Here is a 20,410-nt window from a genome sequence, read left to right on the forward strand (position 1 = left end):
AGCCTACTCCTTACCCGAAGAACAAGAATGACAACACTGCTTCCCTTCCCAGAGTTCCGGGTGTCTCAAGGAGACCACACAACTTTTGTTGCATGATGAACAGAAACTCTCCAGTTACTATCTTTTTTTTTTTTTTTTGAAGCCACTTCCCTGGGGGCCAGTACCTACCAAGAGACAGATGCATGGAGCTGAAAGTGTCCTTGGCTGTGGTTTGCACAAGGAATACATAAAAGACCATCCATGGGGCCTAAGGCAAACATCTAGTGATGACTATAAGAAAAACAAAACAAGAAGATCTGCTCATCAAAAGACAAACAAACAAAAACAAAAACTGACCTCAAGGTAAAAGAATAACAAATTCATTTTCATCAATTGCCTGACATGTTTTGTCTCTATGGCATTACATTTTGGAGTCAGGGTTTCCCCAGGTTAGCTGCCAATCGTAAATGGCTTGTCATTGCTCAGACAGACACAGGTGCTCTGAGCAGGCACAGCTAACTTTCCTGACCCCAACTGTTCCTTGTGGAGGTAGAAAATCAAAAGCGGGTCTGAGTGTGGGTCTGGGGACACCATGGGGCTCCCATCCCTGCTTTGGCTCTGTTCTAGCATGTATATGACTCTCCTGGGGTGGGAATAGGTTGCTTAACCTCTCCTTCTTAAAATGGGGTGGTTGTGAGAACAGATTAAAGAAATGTAAAGCCTTTAAAATATGCCATATACTGTGTTAAGAATTCAGTTCACTCTTAGTAATTGTAGGAAAAAAAATAAGCCCTTAAATTGGTGGAAAATAATTCACCTTCCAATGTCCCTGTTGTGAGAGAGAAAAGCGTATTCTGGGCATGTTTATTCAGGTGAAGAAGGGAAGGGTCAGGTTCCCTTCCAGAACATCTGAGGACTTGCTTTTAAGAATTAGAAAACTAGGGGTGCCTGGGTGGCTCAGTGGGTTAAAGCCTCTGCCTTCTTCTCAGAGTCCTGGGATCAAGCCCTGCATTAGGCTTTCTGCTCCGCGGGAGCCTGCTTCCCTTACTCTCTCTCTACCTACTTCTGAAGTCTGTCTGTCAAATAAATGGATAAAATCTCTAAAAATAAAATAAAAATCAGAAAAGTGGGTCTAAAAAACATTATTCAGCATATACTAAGTGCCCTATTTTCCACACCACTGTGGACGGCAGGCAAGGGCACTCCATTACTGTGCCCTTTTATCATCTGGCACTGAAATGGGCATTTCAGAACCTCCTGAAGGGCTGGTTCACATACAGATTGCCCGGAGTTTCTGATTTAGCAAGGCTGGGAGGTGATATGGAGGATTTGCATGTCTGGTTACCAGGTGAAGAAGCCAGTGGTGCTCACACTTTGAGCCACTGTTCTTCTCGATAGTGAAGTACTGATTCAAAAAATGTCCTTTCTAAACCTAGCTTTTCCCGGAAGCACTGACCAGGGTCAACAGGTGGTGACCAGCTTGAAAGCACAAGATGGTGGAGGCAGAAGTGTGCCTCTCACCAGTGGCACCAAGGCGTTTGGCTGTCTGCAGTGGGGCCCCCGACAGAACCTCCAGGGAGTTATAAAGATTCTGAATATACAGCTTTAGATGGTACAGGTCGCTAAACTAAGGTTTCAGGAGCGGGTTGGGGGGGGGATGCACACTCTAGTTTCTTTCTGCCCAGGTGGCCTCAAGTCTCTGTAAGTAGAGTATCTGGGACGTGCTGAATGGGGGCAGGCCATCCTCAGTGAGGCAGGATGCATTCTGGAGAAGAAGCCATACTGTGCAGAGAGCAAGGTAGGGGAGGCATAGGGCAACGCCTGGGGCTAAGCACTGGGTAAACAGGCCTGGGGTTGGGCCTCAGCTGGCCTCAGAAGCACCCAGTTCTCCAAGTACACACATTTGCCTCTGCAGCCTTTGACCTCTGAAGGGAACTGTGAAAACCTCACATGATTTCACCGGCCTAACAACAAAATAAAGTAGACCTTCCTCTGCTTCTTAAACAGTTCTCTCTCTCTCTGGACTTGACCCCACTTTTTTATTTTATTAGGTTTTTAATCAGGTTCCACTATGAAGTGTTTTTAACAAGGTTAGAATCTAACCTTTTAGAAAGGCACTAACAGGGAGAATATGGCCTGGTCTGTCTGGCTAAGGAAACAGAGTGGCAGCCTCCGAGAATGGAGAAGGCTTTGCTCTGTCCCGGGAGCAAGCCCTGGGGACTCCCATGTTCAGCTTTGTCCCCTGCACTCCAGTTCCTCGGCAGTGTGAAGCCGTGGCTCAGGGTGTGGACTGTGGAGCCAGACTACCTGAGTTTGAATAGCAGTGCTACTCATTACGAGCAGTATGGATGGTGTGGTCTCCGTACCTGGCTGATAGTGACCTGCCCATTATGGGGAAACTGAGGCAGTAAGTGGCTAAATGGACACGAAATGCTCAGAGCACTGCCCATCCTGTTGTCTCTGCTATAAGTGCCTGCTGCTGTTATTGTGTCCCTGAAAGGAAAAAAGACCTGGAGCTCCAATGGACAAGAGAGCTAGAGCGTGACCTTGAAGGACCCTCACAGCTCAAGCCATGCTCATTCCTGTTACTGAATGATAGATTATTGCTTGATATGCTGGAGGAGCAGCAATGAGCGAAGCTGAATGTCGCTGCCCTCAAGGAGCAAACGGTGGGGAGAAGATGCACACTCTGCTGGCGAGGCCCAGGAATGGATGCACCATGGCCAAATGAAAGGAGTGCTCTGAAAAAGCGGAATTCAGCTTACTGAGTGCACTGAACGTTACCTCTCCCGGCCTCCCCAGCTGGAGAGTCAGCACGCAGGAAGCTGGGCTCTGTCTGAAAACTGGAGGACAGTTAGACACCAGTCCTGGGGAGGATGGGGAGGGCTTGGACACTCCAGATGGGGCTGAACCACACAATGGCCCCGGGGCCAGAAGGTGCTTCTAGCTGTGGGTTAGAACTGAATGCACACGGAGTCAACATGCCCTTCCCCTTCTATCCCACTCCCTAGGGCCGGAGGCAGTGTGAGGACCTAGGGAGGGGTCTTGTGTCAGGTGTGGCAGAGGGAGGAAGGGGTGGTATGAGAAGTGGCCTGGGGCGAATGAGCCGCTGGTGGGGTCTAACTACAGTTAGAGTGAGGCCAGCTCTTTAAGGAGTTTCAAGGCAGGGGTGGAGGGATTCACGTGCATCTTTAAAAGATCCTTCTGGGCGTGACATGCAAAAGGCACGGGGTTGAAATGGAAGCCGGAGAGGAAGTGGGGAGAAAAAGGGGGTGGCCGGGATTCTGAAGAACCCTCTGAAGGGCCTGTTAATGCATTGCCTGCCCCCCCCACTCAAACTTGTGATGCTGGGGTGTACGGTGGGTCCAGGATTCCACCTCTGCGATGTGTTGCAGCTGCCACTGTGCACCAGGCCGTGCGTGTCACTAGCCCGGACTCCATTTTTTTTTTTTTTAAGATTTTAATTATTTGAGAGAGATTGAGAGAATGAGGGGGTAGGGGAAGAGGGAAAAGCTGACTTCCTGTGGAGCAGGGAGCCCCATGTGGGACTCGATTCCAACACCCTGGGATCATGACCTGAGTGAGCCAAAGGCAGACAGACACTTAGCCGACTGGGCCACCCAGGTGTCCCAGCTTGGACTCCACAGATGGTAGGGGAAGTGGTAGGTGGATGGATTCTCAGAGACACGCAGTTTATCTGCTTTAAGGAGAAAGCAGGAAGACCTTTCTAAAAAACTGGAACTCTTAACCCTAAGATACTTGTCCTAAGCATAACTTAGGACACATTTCAGAGATGCCACAGAGATTTAGGGATGGGTGAGGGGCAGACATCATGGAAGCAGTAGCCTCACGTCCCGGAACTCCAAGAGGACAGAGACCCAGGGCTGTTCTGCTTAACTCAGGCTCCAGGTAACCTTGTTCTGTGCAGTGTTTCCACCATGCTTGTTTTTGTCCATCCCTCTGCTTCCTACAGGATGGTGGTAAAGCACTGAGGGGACCCAGAGCCTGGATTAACCAGACTGGCTCTGGTCTACCTCTGGCTGTGACAGGGAGCCAGAGGTAGATCTCTTCCTTTCCCTTAGTGCTTCAGAAAGGACACTGGCCAATACAGCCACTCCATCTCTAAACTTCGCGCTTGGCTCTGAAATACGGTGTCATGTGTAAGATATAAGTTGGCCATAAAAAGACATGAGCTCCAGAGACCTCTGTTCATTCCCACTCTTTCAGGTCCCTGGCTGTAAGGCCCCATGTAAAGAAAGCTCACCTGTCAGCACAGGTGATAGGCCACGTTCCCAAGACCAGAGTGTCAGACAAATCCAGCCAAGCTGAGAACACACGCCTGACCCAGAGCTGTGGGCAGCACTCTCCTACTCAAAGAAAGGCATTTACTTTCCAGGGAACCTGGGACCACCTAGGAAACAGATGTGCTCCCGCACGGCTACCAAAGGCCTTTGTTTCTCCAGCAGTGTCCCCTGAAGCCACCCTCCATGACTAGGACTTCACTTCCCACTGCCTGTCCCTTTCAAAACTCCCACCACCACATCTCAAAACCAAGACCCAAGTTCACCCCACGTGTTCCTAGCACCTAGAAGGAAATGTTCAGTTCAGCGGCACTTAATCCTTCTGAGGGGCTGAGCCCCCATTTCACAGTGGGAAACCCACAGCACCACTTCATCTGAGGATGCCAGTGCTGCTGGGAGTGGTTTTCCTTTCTGAGTGGAGCTGTCTGTGCCGGGGAACACACAGCCCCAAGGCACCTGTGCGGCAGAGTCCAGAGCACACGCAGGAGGAGCCACAGCTGCAGGCTGGGGTTTTGGAGGGCTTGGACGCGTCCCTGAGACAAGCCGATGTGGAGTCTGTGTGGCAGCCGGTGCCCGTGGTGAGGTGTGACCCTGGTGTTGTGAAGTAGCCGTTCTCTCATTGGCAACGGCCTGATTCACAACACCAGCTGCCCCACCACACCATGCCTGGAGGTCTCTGGGGTGGCTGGCGGTCCTGCAGGTCACCTCCTCAGTGCTGTTGCTGGCATGCGGAGAGGGGACAGAGGCAGCTGTGGGTTAGAACTGAATGCTCGCAGAATCAACATGTCCTTCCCCTTCTGTTCTCTTGCCACAGACTTTTGTTTGTCGTGTCCATTGCCAGCCTTCCATCCCCCAGAGTCATGGTGGTACCAGTGGCTGCAAGGAGTCCCAGCCCCTGGACCCAAGCACTGGTGCATTTCTGGGAAGGGGATCCACTGCCCTGCACAGATCCTCAAAGGGAAACACCCCCACCCCTCTGGCTTGCATATCTCTGCCCTGTAAGGTGGAATAATAACCAAACATTTGTAAGGTTAAAGTTTGCTGTAAAGAGTTTTCCTCCATGAAATGTACATGGCAGGAATGCAGGGACTCCCACTACTGCACTGCCAAACACAGAAACCAGAGACAATTCTCACTTCATGTTCTGGGTAGTAACTCTGCCAAGACCCCCTACCTCCTCCCTTTCGATCTGTCTGTCCCAGACCCTGAAGGCTGCACAGAATATTTCCCACATCCACTGAGAATAACCAGAGTCCAAACGGAATCCTCCAAGGATAGAGAATATTTCTTGACTCATCCTCCACAGGATGGAAACACATTCTAAGCACAAAGGGTGATCACTGAGGATCTGGAGCTTTCATGCAAACAAACAAAAGCCAAGGCTGACTGAAAAGCAACTGGTGGTCAACGTGAAAACCATTAGCCATCACTGTGCTCTGCCTTCCCACCAGCTAGTGACCTGCCTGGCCCTCCATCCCTCAGGCTCAGTGGGCAGATATGGAATGTCTGAGCACAAAAATGACTTTGGAACTCTCATTTTGGTATTTGCCTGGGTTTTTATCACCATTATGAAATTCTGTAACATAAACTGACAGGCAAATAGCATTTGAAGTTGAATCCCTATTTCCAGGTGTCAATAAACACTTTTAAATGAACAGCTTCTTTGGCCAAAAATGGTTCCTGCCTTAGCTACCCAAACAAGAAACATATTTTCCACTTTCTTCCATCTATCTTGGAACCTGCTTTATTTTAGGGATGCAAAGTTGGCAAGTTCCTACCACTGGATGTGGCACAGAAGTTCCACCAAACTTCTTGCCAGAACTGGGGAAGGCAGAAAGTTTGAGTAACTGATCAACCAACCTGGGCCATGTAAATTGCTACGGCCTTAGATTCTTAACGTCTATACCCAAAGAATCTCTGCTGGGATATTAGGCCATAATATCTACGCTGGGGCCTCTGTGGTCCACAAAACTGCTAAGCTGAGGTGTCTACCACATGTGGGCTCCCTGTGCCAGACCCCAGGGTGTGCTTTCAGACTCTGTCCCTTCCCATGTTCATAGGGCCAGTGGCAGAACTTTCTGGCCTCAGTTTTAGTATCTGCAAAACAATGTAATAAGGTTAGAAAACGTTGCATACAGCAAATGCTTGATATACATGTGTATTCGATCATTCTGGGTGCTGAGTTATATGGCTGCCTTTTTGAGTTTTGGGTAGAGGAAGGTTTTAAAATTTTTCTTTCCAGTGGTGCTGGACTGTCTAGTAGATTATCTTGAGGATACTCTGAGAATGAGCAAATTCTAGAAAGTGAGATTTGTTCCTCGTAAAATCAAGCAGGAGGACTATTAATTGCTACTGCTTAGTGGCCAGAGCCTTTGGCAAAGTTAATGTGCTTTTTTGGCTAAGACTGTGTGCGTGGGAAGGTTGTATTGGTGCCAGCTGAAACTGGCACAGACTCCTATGAAGTCAAAACACCAGGAATCTAAGGAGGCACTATCCCGTTCTGCATCCATGGGGCAAAAGGTGACTTGGAAGTAAGTGAGAAGCTAGGGCCATGAACACAGCTATCTGCAGCCACCTCTTCTTGGTTCTATTCAGAACCCACCAGTGCTCAGGGTGTCAAAGAGATGAAGAAATGGTTGTGTCAAAAGTCACAAATGGGATGCCTGGGTCACTCAGTTGGTCAAGCAACTGCCTTCAGCTCGGGGTCATGATCCTGGAGTCCCAGGATCGAGTCCCACACTGGGCTCCCAGGTCCATGGGGAGCCTGCTTCTGCCTCTGACCTTCTCCCCTCTCATGTTCTCTCTCACTGTCACTCTCTCTCTCAGTAATAAATAAATGAAATCTTAAAAAAATATATTACAAAAAAGAAGCCACAAGGGACCTTCATGTTTTAACTTTACGTGCTTGCAAGAAGCTGGCCCCGTGCAAGAGCAGCCTGGCTCTCTTCCTTTCCCTTTATCCTTCACTGCGCTCTTCCTCCCTCTCTGTGATCTTTTAATTTCTCAATTATGCCATATTCTTTCCCACCACAGGGCCTTTGCACAAGCCTCTTCCTTCATCTGGAACCCTGTCTCCCCATTTTCCACAGTTTAATACCAACTCCTCCTTCAGACTTCAACTCCAAAGTCACTTCCTGCACTGACTCCCATCTCCCAGACCAGACTAGACTCCTCCAAGACATGCTCCTCAGGCATCTGGTACTTTTCCTTCAAGCCACTTGTTATACAGCATACGTCTCTTCCATGCAGTTCGAAGCTTGCCACTGGGTCCCCAGCATTGGCTACATGAGGGATACCTGATAAATACTGGTTGGGTGAATGTATGATTTAAACTGAGACTCTTATGTTCCAATGACTCTTTCCCAAGCAGTTAGATGAATCCCTCAGACAGATCGAAATGGCACTAAGAATCTTAGGAGCATACACAGCGCTATTTTGTAATGAATGATTTTTATGTTAGGAGACTGACTGCTGGAACTCCTAATTCAGCTCCCCGCCTCCAGGCTGACCCCATGCTGATGCACGGGGATTCACAGGGATTCTTCCAGAGGGTCAGTCTAATGTAACTTAACTTCTCCGGGGCTCATTTTGTGCCCAGGATAGAGTCTCAGGTCCTTGGGCTCCTCACTTCCCCACCTGCCCTACCTGCCTGCCCCCACCCATTACAGAGCAGGAATGCCCATGGTACACACCACATGTGAATGCCCCTGACTCTTTCTACCCAGCACACTTCTCTTCCTTCACATGAGCTTAAGGTTCAGTCCTCAAGAAGGTCCTACTGGCCCCATGTTCAGCCTAAACTCTTGGGCTGGCATTTATGACTTTTGTACCTTTTGTTTCCATTTCTGATCTGGGCTTCAGTCTTAGGAGACAGCAATCCCAAGGGAAGAGGCCACCGTGGAGTCACCTGGTAGCTGGGTACCGCACAGCACCTGGAACACAAGGGCTCTCAGCTTCGACGAGCTCTCACTCAGAGAGGAAGTCCTGCAAAGCTGGGCAGCTGTGGACACCAATGGGTAACGATTTGTCTTTCCTGTTCTCTGTGAATCACAGGTGTCCAGAAATCCCAATATTTTGCCACTGAATTACATTTCTTCATCTCCATGCCCACCCTGCACCCCCAGCAGACCCCCACCCTCTCACCAGGACACACAATATACAACCAACTTGTCCTTTTGTGAGTCACTCTTCACTCCGCAGCCTGAGAGATCCTTTTAAAATATGAATCACAGTGTGTCACTCTGCTACTTCCAACCCTTCTTCCATTCCCATCACACCCAGAATAAAATTCAAATTCCGTGTGAAATCCCACAGGTCCTGGCGTCTCCGTTCCCATACCTGTCCACCATCACCTCCTCTCCCTGAGGACTCAGCCGTACTCCCTTTCTTTCAGATCTTGGAACACAGGGCTAGACCATATGGTGCCTTCTGAAATGTAAACAGTCGGGCATTTCCTGTGGATGAAAGCTTTTGTGAGCTCCAGAAGATATCCATTTCCCTGGGCCGACCGAGATGTCTAACAGGGCATGTGAACTGGTGAGTGGCCTTGGACAACCCCCACTTCCCCCAGGGCTGGGGGCTCTGAGTGTCATTCAGCCCCGTGGAATAGCCCTGCTGGAGGGCACCCAGTCCTCTCCCACCGCAGGGCCTTCTTACCTGCTTCTGCCTTCCTGAAGACCCGGGGGCATGTTAAGAGAATGTAAGATTTCTGGTGTTCCAAAATTCTGCACCAGTTGTAACCAAAGCCTTTTATCTCATTATCTTCTACTCTGGCCTGCTGCTCTTAGTCCTTCACTACATACTTGGTTGGGTCAAGCAGCTAATTCTGTTTTGTTTTGGTTTTAGTCACATAATGACCACTTGCGTTGGCAATTCCAAGCACATGGCATTTATCTAGCTTTCTAACATCAGAGGTCTCAAATCAATAAACTGTTTTTCTGTCTGTGACTTCTGGAAAAAGATGACAGCAACAGAAATGCAGGTGGTTCCTCATCAACCACCTCCCCTCGTTGAACAAGGGTCAACAGACCCGTTCAGCCTTGGAGATCAGCTCCTTCTGGCTGGCGCAGGGTTCCACCCCCACTCCAGATCCTGTTTCTGCCAGTTTGGGACTGAAGCTCAGGTATCTAGCCCCCACCCCAGGGACTTCCATAAACCAGATTTGGGGATGACTGCTTTAAATCCAGGGCTCTATTTGGGAATCTGATACAGCTTCAGCATCTTCAGAGGCAAATTAAATCTCACCCACGTGGCAGGTGCTATTAGCGTCCAGCACCAGCATTCCCATATATAGGATGTGGTAGGCCTGGGGGGCTTCCTCGGATCTGGAGCAGGAGTGCATCAGCTGGATGTCAGGGAGTTAGCATCCTCAAGCAGCCCCCACTGACGACACAGTGGAGTTGGTGGGCAATACCTTGCTTTCTTGCCCCCCAAGGAGCAGAGGTCCCCACTTGCTCACAGCAGTAACCTGGTGGACAACACAAGCATTACTGGCTCACTCCCCCTCTCACCTCCATAACCCAGCTTGCATTGGTGTCCGTGTTAAGTGCACTTAAGTGCACCCATGACTTGAGCAGGTGTATCTTATGTTGTTCCCGCAGTCACTTTCAGTCAGCAAGGGCCAGCGTGAGGGGAGCAAGGAGTTACCTGCTTTCAGATGCAGGCTGTGAGCACCTCCTCAAATTTTGCATCTGGGGTGGATTCATTTGCTCACCTTGTTCCCATCCTGATGTTCAGGGAATCAGAACACACGAATCAGGCAAAACAACCCACTCCAGGGGGGTACTTTCTAGAGTATGCTGCACTTACAACTCTCCCTTGCTTTTTCATAGACAATAACTCTCTAAATGGAGGACCCTTGGCACCAAAGCTCCGAGGAATTAGGATCATCTGGCACAGTCAGTAGTCACAAATACCATTACAGGCATTTAAGACAGCATGTCTACTCTATGATGATGGCAAAAATAAACCCAAACGCAAGCTGTGAATTCGGCTTTCTTTAGCTCATCTTGGCTGATGCCTTCTAGGTGGGCTTCAAAATAAAACCCCTGGTTCGGGGACTGCCTGGCATGCTGCGCACAGCCCAGAGTTTATTAGCACAGTTAATACTGCATGCAAATAGATTTCCCCGCTTCCGTCATGCCAGTCCATTAATTCAGCCCCTTGTCTGCTACATCTTTATCCTTGGCAGGTTAATCCTGCCAAATGCCTTTGCTGTAGCACATGTCACGCTGTGCCTATGTCCAACAATGCAATTTTGCTAATCCTGTTGTATCAGCTTTGTGGCCCTGTCTGGTCAATCCAATGGTGGAAAAAGTGCAGATGAGAATTTCTGCCAAGATCTTTCTCCTATTCTGGCATCCACCCCTTCCTCTTCCTCTTCCTCTTCTTCTTCTTCCTTTTAAAAAAAATTTTAAATTTGGTTTCAATTAAATGGTTTGAAAGTCAGCCACAGTGTTTGGACAGCTGCCATTGCCAATGTCATTCAGACAAGAATGTCAAGGCTCTCAGCGGGCTTCCAGGCCCTTTCCAGTGGCCTCACCCAGCTGCCAGCTGAACAGGATAATGGGAAGGGTTAAAAAGAAAAATCTGCTAAGCATGTCTTTTTCCTAGGCTCTCCAAGGCCTGAAGATGGCTGAATGGAGCAAATACATTTATGCCAACCTCTTTACAGCTTACTGGGATCATTAACATGAGTTATTAGAGGAGGTATACCCCTTCCTGCAAGCACCTTTGTCCATCTTGCACCCGACAAGGGGAAAGCGCCTCCAGGCCCCAGAGGGTCCTGCTCAAATCCCAGCTGGCTCATTTTCTACCTCTGCAACAGCTAAGGCAAATTGCTTTACCTATCTGGACTCACTTTCCTCATCTGTAAAATGGGCATAACCACAGTACCCAATGAATAGAATTGCTGTGAAGACTCAGTGAGTCAATACCTGTTAATTACTCTGCATGAAGCTAGCACACACACACACAGCAGGCACTGGGTAGATACAAATTAATCGTAGCATAGATTGTGGAATTTGTCAAAACTCACTGTCATTTACAGTTTACTATAGCACATATGCAAAATATGTGGTAGAATTTCACCTGGGGATGTCTTTTAGGGTCTTCAGATGTAAATTCCGCTCTCTCGCCTGCTAATTACAGAAATCTGGAGAACTTCCTAGTGTCCCTACCACTGGTTTCTGTGTTAACCCTGGGAGCTCCGGTGGGTGTGAAGAGGCATTCCAGGGTAAACAGCAGTCTCTGGTGAGATTCCTGGGGACTGAGTCCTGGCTCTGCTTCCACCTGACTCTGGACAAGGTACTCAGGCTTTAAGACTCTTACAGTCCTGACATTAGAAACAGGGGACTTGGTTCTACATTGCAGGGTGATTGTGAGGGATATATGCAAATGCAGGGGTAAGGCAGCTGGCATGCTGCTCAACATGAGTGCAGGGCACAAAGTCCTACTCACTGCTGTTAAATCATACACCAGCCTGAATCATTTCTTCCCCCGAATGCCCTCGGCCCCACCGAGTCCCTGCTGCATCAGTGTGAGAGCTTCGACCTCTAGTCCAAGCCCTGCTAAGACTTATGTGTGGGTTTCTTTAGCGTGTGTGTGTGTGTGTTTAAATTTTATTTTATTTATTTGACAGAAAGAGAGCACAAGCAGGCAGAGTGTCAGGCAAAGGCAGAGCGAGGAGAGGAAGCAGACTCCCCGCTGAGCAGAGAGTCCCATGCAGGGCTTGATCCCAGGACCCTGGGATCATCACCTGAGCCTAAGGCAGCCGCTAAACCGACTGAGCCACCCAGGCACTCCTTTCTTTAGTTTTTAGTTTATTTGATGAAAAAATGCTTTTATCCCATATGTATGTCCCCCTAAGCAATATGTTATTTAAGTTTGTTTGCTTCTGAGCTTTATACAAATTGCATCATACTGGACTTAATGTTCTGCAACTTGCTATTTTCATTCAAAGTTGTTTCCAAGATTTATCCACGTGGTTGCATTTAGTGGTGGTTCAGCCATTTCCCATGCATTTCCCTGCCTCATGACAGTCCACTGTGGGAATATGGCACTGTTTACCATCCATTTTCCTGAAGATGTACAGTAAGGTCAGTTCCTTAGCTTGGCGACTAAGGCTGCTGTGTGCGCTCTTGGGTAGTCTTCTGCTCTTGTGCAGGCATTTCCAGCGTGGATGCCTGGTTCAGAGACTCGTGAATGTTTGACTTTCTAAGACAGCACTAGTTATTCTCAGTAGTCTTGTGTGAATTTCTTACTCAACTTTATGAAAAATATGTCAGTGCAGCTATGATTCAAAAGGAAAGGGAGGCAGACAGGCAGGGAAGCAAGAAGGGAGGAGGGAGAGAGAGCAAAAAAATAATTCCCCTAAATAGTTCAAGGCCATTATAGAAAAATACAGAAATGTCCTCAGGTGTTTTGCTTTATCTAATGATCCAAATTCAACTGTTCTAGGATGTTCAAAATGTTACTGAAAGATTAAAATTTATTAAGTCCTGTTGGCATGCATATGAGGAGACTGGCATTTTCACTTATTGTTTATAGAGTGTTAATTGCCCTCTTTCTTGAAAATAATTTAGCAAAATGAAACAAATTTCCTTAAAACAAGTATAATTGACTTGACAATACCCCTTGTAGGACTTGATTCTAAGAAGTATGCAAAGATGTTTGTTTAAGAATGTTAACTGCAGGGGCGCCTGGGTGGCTCAGTGGGTTGGGCCTCTGCCTTCGGCTCAGGTCATGATCCCAGGGTCCTGGGATGGAGCCCTGCATCGGGCTCTCTGCTCAGCAGGAAGCCTGCTTCCCTCTCTCTGACTGCTCAGCCTACTTATGATCTCTGTCAAATAAATAAATAAAGTCTTTAAAAAAAAAAAAAAGAATGTTAACTGCAGAGATACTGATAGCAAAAAAAAAAAAAAGGAGAAATAGTCTTAACATCCAGAAGTTACTGGTTAGATAACTATGCTGCAATTTAAAGTGATGGAAGGATGTGTATGCTGTAGTGAGTGGGGAATGTGCAGTTATATGTACGGACCATCCCATGTATGGGAATGAGTGGTTTTTGAGCAATGGTGCAGCTTTCAAACTTCCCCCGTGTTTGGACTGAGCCGTGTGATTCTGAGGTGAGCACTTAAGACCCTTTTATGATAACCTTGAGGGCAGAGGATTAGACATGTTTGGTACTGGAAGTCTCAAGACAGGATTTTGCTCTTGATGCAAGAAGAGTATTTTGCTACTGGGAAGAGCCATATGCCTCCCTTGGCATCCCAGGTATCAACCACCACTTCATTTCTCCTAGATCCTGCTGGGTCTTCTAATAAATCAAGTCCAATCATTAGTAGAGGACTTAACTATGTACTCATTGCCAGGCTTGATGGTTCACATTCATTATCTGGTTGAATTCTGATTGAGGTGAGATGTACTATTTTCCCAATTTCCCACTTTAAGAAAGTGGAGAAATAAAAGTACTAAATTATTTTTTAAAAATAAATAAGATGGGGGCTTGGAAATGGCAACTAACTTACCCAAAGCTGTAGCTGGGAAGTGGCCACATAGCCATGGTTTGAGCCCAGAGCTCCTGGCTCTCCAGCCCCCAGGCTACAATATACACTGGCATGATACATTTCGTTCTGCTGACATCTGAGTCAAGGTAGACCTCTTGAATTACCAACTCTCTTTAGCATGTTATCCGTTCCAAATTACAGCTATGCCAACGCAATATTTTCCTTTTCATTTTAGTTGGTTGTAAATCCTATACTTGAGGTTGAAGGGGTGTGGAATAGGGAAGGGAGAATGTGACAAAAATCCCTATAAAACCTGAGGACTCTTTTTCTGCAAAAACTAGGAAATTCTAGCATCTGGCACCCTCCAGTGATTAGAAAAATCCGATACACTTCAAGTCTACCGTACAGATCTTAATCCAGTTTTCATTTGCCAGTCTCTTGAATAGAATGGGTTTGTGATACTTCTTATAATTAACCCATGATGGAATCATGCTATTTGCAAAACGAGCAGCTCTGACTCCCTGGCTTCCATGGCTAAGGCAAGTCCACTGAGGCACAACTGTGTGTTGCCTTGGCAAGAATTCCTGCTGAGTGGGCAGTCCATGTAGCTTGGGTCTTAAGAGAGTCATGCTTACCTAGCAGAATGCAAACATCTCTGAACTTTGCTCACTGAGTACCAGGCAACATTAGCTTCCCATTGCATTTTCTCCAGCAGGATCAATCACACATCCCAGCCAGACGTGTGTGGCCCCTGTTGGTGATTAATCTCACAGAGGCAAAGCTCCTCCTTGCACTAAATTGCTGTATTGGAGTGCAGCCTTGGGATGGGGTGGGGGGAAGGGGGAATAAAGGCTGGGAGCAGAATAATAAGCACACGACTGCCTTTGAGAAGGCTGCTCTGTGCCCTGTGCTGCAGGAAGCTCTTTTTAGTGGTTGGTTCACTGCCAGAAGATTCATTTTTGCCATGAATGCTACCTAGCTAGCATCATGGATTTCTTCTTTTCTATGCTGACTTTGGTGTCTTAGTTGTGGGTTTTTTTTTTTTTTTCCCATTTCTTTTTAGCTAAATTAAAGTTGGCTACCTCCAGTCCTTCAGTAGTTTTAGAAAAGTACTCAGCATTCAGGTCTCGGCAGAGGGATAGAAAGTGCTTAGGTTGTGCTACTCTAGAAGATTTAACTGACAAACAACTGAAAGAGGCCTGTTTCTGACTTTGCTCTCGGGACTCTGCTTTCGTAATTCTTCATTGAGTTTGACCATGCTTGAAGGCTGCTGCATTTTTTAAAAACTGGGGTCATCTCGGGGCGCCTGGGTGGCTCAGTGGGTTAAGCCTCTGCCTTCAGTTCAGGTCATGATCCCAGGGTCCTGGGATCAAGCCCCACATCGGGCTCTCTGCTCGGCAGGGAGCCTGCTTCCTTCTCTCTCTCTGCCTGCCTCTCTGCCTACTTGTGATCTCTCTCCCTCTGTCAAATAAATAAATAAAATCTTAAAAAAAAAACAAAAAACAAAAAACTGGAGTCATCTTAGTGACTAGGCTTGTCTCAGAGGGATGTGGGAGGGAATGCTCCAGGGGGGTGAAGTCCCACATGAATTTATCAGACGTGGGTAAGACTTTCTTGAGGCACTAAGAGCTTCCAAAGGGTTATCAGCTGCTTGCCTTTCCCAAATGATGCTGCTTATTAATATTTTAGGATCCAAGCAAAATACAGGAAAAAAAAACTGGCTTTAAAGAAACGCAATACACAGAAGCCTTTATTGATACAAAAAAACCCGGAAGGAGTGACTTCTTCAAGAGATCTAGAACTCCACTGAAAAGGCAAGTTTCCTCCATACCTTAAATACGTTTCAAACACATTCTGTTTTAGGGCCATGCCCCATTGTATAAAAAGAAGCCCAACCGCATTTCTCTCTGAAAAGCGCCTCCCTACCCTTGCAAGCCTCGGAAGAGGAAGATTAAGACATAATGACAATAGGGGGATTATTTCCTAACCTGGTGTGTGACAAATGCCTATTAATAAATGAACAAGCTAGTCCTGTCTCCATTTTCTCTAGAACACAAAGCCCCATCACCCAATGGCTGGAACTGAGGCATCTACAGGGTTGCTGACCTCTCCTCTGCCCCGTGCTGCTGGGCCCAGGACTGGGGAGAAGCCCTCCCACTATGCCTGAGCATCTGCCGCCCAGACAGCAGTGGCTAAGGGCCAGTCCCACCGCCCAGGTCAGGTGGGCTGTTTTTTGCTTTGTGTGCCCCTCCTGTCTTGATTCCTGTCATGTCCACTGCAGGGGACAAAATTTCTCTCATCAGATAAAATATATATATTGGAGAAGCTTGACCGAGCAGCTTTTCTCAGGGAAGAAGAGAAGTTGTTGTTTGAAAACCTTGAGACTTCAAAGGCCTTGCTGGCCAGTTCTGGTTCACAGACCTGATTTTCTTTTCTTTTTCTTTTTTTTGGAAGTCCTGCTCCTTCCCACAGTAGCTGGCTTCTATCACATCAGGTTTGCATTCTCTTCTTTCCAGGACTTCTCCCAAAATGATCTCTTATAAAATGCAGCAACTAATGTAGTCTTGGAGGAAGAAAATGTTTCAGTGAAATGTGGTTTAACACAGGAGTGAGGGGAGGTTCTGTAGAACAGAATGAGCTACCTCTACAACAACAGAAAACACTCCAGAAAAGATAACAAGAATAGGCTTCTGAGAATGATGAGTCACCGCTCCTCTGCACTCGTAGCCCTGAGCTGGGGGAAATATTGGTGCACACACTCACACCTGGACTCGCCCACCTTTGATGGCTCGCTGCAATGTCACATTCACAGTCTGTTAGGAGATCTCCCAGCCATTATTTAGAGATCACTAGCAAAACAGAAGGACACATTATGAGTCTGAATTTTTCTGACAGTTTCTGGGGGCTGGGAGCAGTTGCCTCCTGGAAGGTCCACTCCCCAGACTCTAGATCGAGCACATCACTGATATGACTTTTGCAGAATGTCATTATTGGAGTAGCTCAAGGACCCACTTCTATTAGCTCCTAAAGGAGCCCAAGATCAGCTGGAGCTAGTGAATTCCTCTGGGACCCTGGCCCTTTGCACTACACCTCAAAAAATGCCTATGAGGCCTGGTGGCAAATGAATGGGCTCATCTGCGATGGGGTAGGGGTTTTACAGTGGAACAGGAAGGTGAGATGGACCAAGGCAGAGGGTAGAAATCAGGGGGGTGTCCATGCAACTTCCTTAGTAACACTATTTAAAAAAAATTCTTTATGTAATTTTTTATGGATGTAATAGAATATCCATGAGACTTCAAATTAAGCTCCTTTAAAACCCTAGGTATCTTAATATAAGTATTTAAAGACAGCATCATGAGAAGAGGTCCATCCAGGACATGGAAAGATTGAGGACCCCTTCCCCATGGATGTCGACGCAGTAGAAAGTGGACATCAGCATGGCTGGGAAGCCACATCCTCTCAGCTGTGGCCCCATCTGACTTTGCTGCATTCATTAGCCTTATAATATGTCCACATGCTTCAGGTCACTCTGTGCCTCTGTTTCCTTCCTGCTAACATGGGAATAATAATACTCTTAAGACTCAAAATCAAACATCATGTGTCTTGCCCATGGCCAGGTTGCAACCAACTTGTCATAAGGTACAAACACCTTGTCCCAAGGCACAAAACAAAACCCTACCCACCTGTAGGTACCGCTGAGCATCTCCATCCTTGTTCTGGACACAACATAAGATGTCCAGCCTCCTTCATTCTACAAAAATTTCCAGAAATTGGTCTCCCTCTTAGCCACGCAACATCAGACTCAGCAAAAGCAGCATTAGGACTCAGCTGAATTTCATGGGGGCTTGCTTTCTTTACACCAAAGAAGGCCTACCTCATTGCTAACCTGTTGTTTTAAGTCTGGGCTGAAAAGATTTGGGAAGCATGGTGGGCATGATCAGTGGGAAAGTCTCTCCTGCACTTGTGTATTTTTTAAGACGTACTGATGGGCACAACTAACATTATCACAGAACCTTTAAGTGCCTCTTAGCTCTTGCTTCATGCAATGCTTCTAGAGATAGGCTTTCATGGGTCTTTTAAGCACAATGGCAAGAGGAGCAAGAGTTTCCTGTTTTAGGGTCCAGGTGCTCTGTTCCTTCCAACCTCCCCTCACCCTATTCCTCATTCTTAGAAAGAAAATAAAACAAAACCCAGGTAGGATGGCAATACAATACTCTTTAGACAAAGCACCAAGCCCACAAATTTGCTGATGTTATTCCTTTGTCCTCTCACTCTCAGACGCAACAGCTACAGACCTGGGGGCTCAGGAGAAGTGTGGGAGGTCAGGGGGCTTTCAAAGGAACCTGAGAAGAAAGGGCTGGAAAGAGAAGACCCTCTGCAAAGCTTGTCTTCTCATTTGAGGATATACCTGACTTTCATTCCCTTTGTCCTCAAGAGGTTCCAAAAAAGATCAGTGTTGTCCCCATTTTGTATATGGGGTAAACTGAGGCAGTGGGTCTTAAAGCAAACTGTTCTGGGGAGCTGCCTATTAATCCTTATAAAAATTTCCTAGGTGCTAGCTTTATAGTTAATGCTTTCTATTTTCTTTACTCCCACAATGGGTTCAGACCAGCAAAGAAATGGTAATAAAGAACAAGGTAGCCTGTCCACAACACAGGCTCAGACTGAATTGCCAGGAAGTTCAGTTGAGCAGGCTACTGCCAGAAGGATACTAACACCCAGAGCACTGGCAGACATTTCCAAACACCACTTCTATCGCCTCTTCCAGTGTGAATTACTTGTTAATAGGACCATGGGCAGCTTATGCAGGTATAATGAGATTATGATCTTGCTTCTTCTAGGGGAGTCCTGGAATCAGAAGGTGAGAGTCACCATCACTCACCCCTAAATGACCCTGAGGCACTCATTCATCTATCCGAAGCCTCAGCTGCATCCCACAGAACACGGAACCAGATTATTGTAATTGAACAAGACAGTATGTCCACATGAGGCTTTGCTATTTATGAAATCCACCCTCCCCACCAATGCCTCAGCACAGTTAACTGTAAAACACTGGCCACCTTTTGTGGCTGCTTCTGAGGGTCTGACCACCTAGTACTCATCAAATAGAGGGTAGTGTGGCTGGAGTTCAGAGGGGACTCCCATAGAGAGCCTGCGGTGGAAGAGTACCTGGGGTGGAAGGGTAAAACGTAGGGGTCAGTGAGACAGAGTGCCAATGATTAGCTGACAGTTTCCTTATCTGTAACATAAAGACCAGCACAACACTTCTCCTCCTTGGCTGTCAGAGGGAAAAAAAAGAGATAATCCGCAGGCTCCATAAACAGTCACAGCCACCATCATCACCATCACCATCACTGTCACCAGCAGCACATCACAGAAATAACCCAAATGCCAGAGTAGAGAGGTCCTATAGAGCTCTGCCTTGAGAATCCCTGGAGGAGCGGTGTATGCTTTGGAACATTCTTTTTAAATAATGCCCCGGGGCTCAGAGTTCATTATGTGAAAAGATAACTTGTTGGTAGAACCCATCATGTCCTTGGAAGTGTTTTTCTCCAATATCAAACTTTAGGAAAAAAAATTAAAAAGGATCCAAGTAGAGGCATCTAGTCGATTCACAGCTACACAATGTTCAGGTGTTTCTATATGGAAAAGGGAAACATGATATGATCAATGTTGGTAGGAGAGCTGGATGGCAATATCAAGAAAATTTTCTGATGCCCATTAGGTTACTATGACCTTGTCTCTGGAGGTAAAGTTCTGTCCTTGGCTTCTGCCACACAGTGACCCCAGAATCCCCACCAGCATGCCCAGCCTACAGATCTTGGCCCCCACAGAGCTCTTCAAGGCGGTTGGTGCCGCCTCACTAACATATTTCTTAGGGCCTTAGCAGAGTGTCCTCTGAGCCTACTCTGGGGATGGTGAGGAAGTGGGTATGCAGGGCACCGATGATAAATCTACTCCAACCTCCTAGGCTTCCTAAGCCTTTCAGTCCTTCCTTCTGCATTATGCCAGGGAAGTTCTAGAACCTTGCTGAATGTAGAGCCATTGAGTCCAACTTATGGCCAATCAGCAAAGCAACCTTTTAGAGCCACTTCCAGCTGCTTGCTCTAACACATAAATTCAGAATCTCTCTCTTCCATCCTCCTCAGTCTAACACCCTTAGAATTCATTTCTGGACATTTCTCAGGCCTTTGCCAATACAATTTAGCAAGATCTTGCAATCCTTTTGGAGGAATGTCTCTCCTGGGCTCTCCCCACTCCTGTGCCCTGGGGACCAGAAGTCTCTCTGCCCACCCCATGGGGGGTGGGGCCTTGGTGGAGGCAGGACTCCGGGGCCCCAACTTCCTCTGCTCCCTTAGTTACCATTAGTGTTTCCACCCATGGAGACAGTTCCTTAGGAAGCAATTTGCTGACTGAGGTGCTCAGTTCTATTTTGGTGTTTTGCCAGAGATTTTGCTTTTGAAATTAAAGAGTCCTTCTGATCAAGAAGGGTCCCAGAGGAAAGAGCCTGAGGAGGTGCCCTGGAGTTCTCTGACCTGAGAGCACTGCTTTTCAGCATTGCCTCTCAAACAGTCTTTGCAGGCTGGGCCCCGATATTCACCTCCAGCACCATAGACTCCCACA

This window comes from Mustela putorius, unplaced genomic scaffold (genome assembly GCF_011764305.1).
Source record: "Mustela putorius furo isolate JIRA1106 unplaced genomic scaffold, ASM1176430v1.1 tig00003834_pilon_pilon_pilon, whole genome shotgun sequence".
Classification (NCBI taxonomy): domain Eukaryota; kingdom Metazoa; phylum Chordata; class Mammalia; order Carnivora; family Mustelidae; genus Mustela; species Mustela putorius.